General features: G+C 40.1%; 1 pseudogene; it reads left to right on the forward strand.

The window, feature by feature from the left end:
* The first annotated feature begins 2,581 nt into the window (after positions 1-2,581).
* Positions 2,582-3,675, forward strand: LOC103197423 (annotated as a pseudogene).
* The last annotated feature ends 200 nt before the right edge of the window (positions 3,676-3,875 follow it).

The following is a 3,875-nucleotide window of genomic DNA, read 5'->3' on the forward strand; positions in this document are numbered from 1 at the left end:
CTCCTCGGAAGGAAGGTTGGGCAATCTACTTCCGTAGTGATACTGCCTTGGAAACTCAAGGAGGGGTCGCTATGAGTCGGGTCTGACTCGATGGCACATAACAACAACAACAACTTTAAGGAGGTAGCTCTTCCCTACTCATAGTTTGACTACTTTTCAACCTAAGGGGCTCATCATCCAGCACTATATCAGACAATGTCTCAGGACTATTCACCAAATTTCCCAGTATATCAAACAGTGTTTCACTGCTATTCATAAGGTTTTCCCTGGCCAATTCTTTGAGAAGTGGAAGTGCCCCCACCAAGATTAAGCTCCATGGGGTTGTGATCTTGCCTTTTTTCTCTCTGCTACACTTCTGCATTCTGAAAAATGCAGTACATTGTGAGTGTCTAATAAATATCAGTTGATCAAGAGACCAGGATCTCCAACATTGTTGCCTCAAATATTGGCAGGATGATGTGTTCTTTCTCTATTTAGAGACATACTTTGCAGTAAGAAGGCATAGAAATCAGATATATAGCAAAACAGAGTCTCCCTGGAGGTCCAATTGACTTTGCAGAAAAATTTTCTTTTATGGTTATTGTTTACAACCAGTGTTTATGCACTTCTTAGGTTTTTTGCTTTGTTTTGTTTTTTTTAATAGTCCTTTAATTCGCTGGAGTCCCTGAGAATTGCAAATAGTTAGTGCACTCAGCTGCTAACTGAAAGACTGGAGATTTGTGTCCACTCAGAGGTGTCTACTTCTGAAAAATCAGCCACTGAAAACCCTCTAGAATAGATTTGCTTAAGGAAGGGAACTCACTTTGTAGGCTACCGGGGTGGGGAGGGAAGGGGAGGGGTAAATTTCGGGCTAGTTGGAGGCCACAAGCTGATGTGGGTAAGGGGAGAGATGGTATGGAAAGAGTCTGTGACCACGATGATAACATTAGGAAAAGGGAGGACACTGAATTGTGCACATAAGATGTACATGACAGTATATCCACAGTACTGCATTACCATTCACACCAAACACCAGGCTACAGATAAACACATAAATATCTGAGATCAGATGAGGGTCAGTGAATAGGATTATACTCTAGACCAAGGATAGATTCAGCTGAGGCTAATCTTGCACAGTGATACAAAATACCCGCAATCCTTACAGAAACAGCAGAAGACATACATAGAGCAATCCCTCACAGACTGCCAGATACTTTGGGAGAGAGATCCAACGGATCTACCAACCCAGGACCATAGTACTGGGGGACACCAGACTCGATTGGCACAAAATACATAATAATCTTATTCCACAACCCACATTGGTGAGTAGTGACTAGGGTCATAAAAACTTTCAAGTGGCCATCTAAGATGCAGCTAATGGTCTCCTACCATCAGAAGTGGTTGTTGTTGTTATGTGCTGTCAGGTTTGACCCAACTCATAGCGACCCCTCCTTGGGTTCCAATGTAGTATCACTATGGAAATAGATTGCCCAAGAGGTAGAGAAGAGTGGGGGGGAAAAAAAAAAAAAACCAAGGACATTTGGAAGCAATAAGCCCTAGGACATGATGGACCTTGAGGCCAGAAGAACGAGATGGTGCCCAGCTACCAATGCCAACCACTCGGGAAAGGATCAAAACTGGAGATCCTGGATAGAGTGGAAGGAAAAACATGGAACAAAATCCAAAAACACAGTAATGACTAGAATTACTGGTTGGATGGACTCTGGTGGGACCCCCAATACTATGGCCCTGGGATACACTTTGAGCCTAGAATAAAACTTGCTCCCAGGGGCTGACTCTCAGCCCAATAGTAAATAAGACATACACGCAGACCACTCAACTCAGACTGACATACCCACATACTCTATGGAGATGCACCTTGGAGCAATCGAGAGGGGCAACAACAAGAGGAGCAACATTTGCAGGGAGAAAATTCAGGACAAACAGGAATGCATAACTATGAGAGGTGCAGAGGGGCATGGTTTACTGGGTAGGGAGGGGAGGAGAGTGGGTAATTATGAAGTAAAACCAAATGTGCACGAAATGTTGAATGTAAAACAAACTCTGCTCCGTAAACTTGCACCTAAAGCACAATAAAAATATAATTATAAAAAAGAAAAGAAAACCCTCTAGAACAGAGTTATAATCTGATGCACATGGAGTCGCCATGAGTTGGAATGGACTCTTTGGCAAGTTTGTTTTATTTTTTAAAATTCCATAATATTCTTTCTTCATGTTTTTCAATATTAAAAACTGCAGTGTACAGGATTATGATTCATCTGCCAAAACAAATACCTGTTGTGTAAATAAAATATTCAGCACACTCATCACAATAAAGGTGTGTTTTTTCTGCAGTAACTTTGCTATTACACCACTCTTTTCATTAGAAAATATATTACTGTCATTTTCATTTTTATGAGCCAGTTTAACACATGTGCGGCATTTTCTGTTTGCAAAGCAATATTCTAAGCACTAAAGAATTGATTTAAAAAGAAAATCCTGTGAATCTTTACCCTCAATTTCATTTCTGACCAACCAAATAGCAACACTGCTGCATTTGCTTTGTAACCTAAAACCAGCAGTGTTACATAAATTTGTAAAAATGGTATTTTGGGTAAGTCACAAGTGGTAATTTAATGATATGAAATGCCTAGGGTTTGCTATTGCTTCCCCCAATACACTTTAATGGTTTACCACAGGGGGAAAAGAATCACAGCTGTCTCTCCCCCATTTATTAGCTGCACCCCTACCCACAGCAATTGAATACCCATCAGGCTTATGTATCAGTCTCCTAAAATTTGAGGTAGCATGATTCACCTCCTCTGAGCCTGATCAAGTCCAAGTTAGCTGAAAAAAATGAGTTTGGGGCACCTTAAAGTTAGACTACACCCTGAATCATGGTGACCTTCTGAATGACCCACTTCTGTGGAATCTGTAAAATATGCCTCCATATCCACACCATAAAGAGTGCCCATCCATCATCACATTAAAACTCTGAGTCTGTTTCCAGTAAAAGGTGATACTTGCTTGGATAGATAAGTTTCTGCATTTGACCCTAACTAAGATGGAACCACTGTGCTTAGGGTCTTCTTATAATCAGTTTATGGATATGCTCTTCCTTAGCTCCATTGCCTTGAGAAAAAGGAAATTCCAAGCTAAGCTAGAACATGAATATATATGGAATTTTAAAGTACTACATGCAGGTTTTAAAAGAATGAGGATAAACAAAATAATTCTTGCAGATAAATCATGGAAAGGAAAGTTTCAAGTTAATTTTGAATTTGTCTAGTGGGGATTGATTTCAAGATACAAATTATAATGGAAAAGATTATGACTCTACTGTAGCTGCTAAACAAAGTCAAGACACATCAGTGGCACCTTCTCTTGTTGCTACATCTCTGAATAAACCAGCTGTTCAGCTCCACAGAGTCCTGTTTAGATACACAGAATTACTAATACAGGCTCTGGCTTGGAGAGAAAGCATTTGGGTTTAGGCAACGGGAATGAGGATGCAGCCAGCTTAAGGCATCATGCCAATATTTTGAAACAACAATGAATTAGAGAAGGCAAAGAATTTCTACTTTGGAAAGCTGAGGAACATTGAATTGATCTGCCAGGAGAATTAGAGAGAAAGAAGATTACCCTGTATTGCAGAGAAGTGTGGATATTCTTTAAGCCACAGATAAAATGTTGTGATTCCTGAGAAAAGGGACCACTGGAAGAATTAAAGTGTATCAATAGCCTGGACCAGCAGAGAGAGCAGCAACATCTAAATTCTCCCCTCTAAATCATGGTTTTAACTGTAAAATGTTCCCTTTTATTATTCTTAGAGGGTTTTCTGGTTCTTTTAAAGTGCACTTTGCAAAAAGTTTCATTCCTTTTCCATTAAGTTTGAG

The sequence above is a fragment of the Orycteropus afer genome, unplaced genomic scaffold (assembly GCF_000298275.1).
Source record: "Orycteropus afer afer isolate SDZICR_OR568_19922 unplaced genomic scaffold, OryAfe1.0 scaffold00078, whole genome shotgun sequence".
NCBI lineage: Eukaryota > Metazoa > Chordata > Mammalia > Tubulidentata > Orycteropodidae > Orycteropus > Orycteropus afer.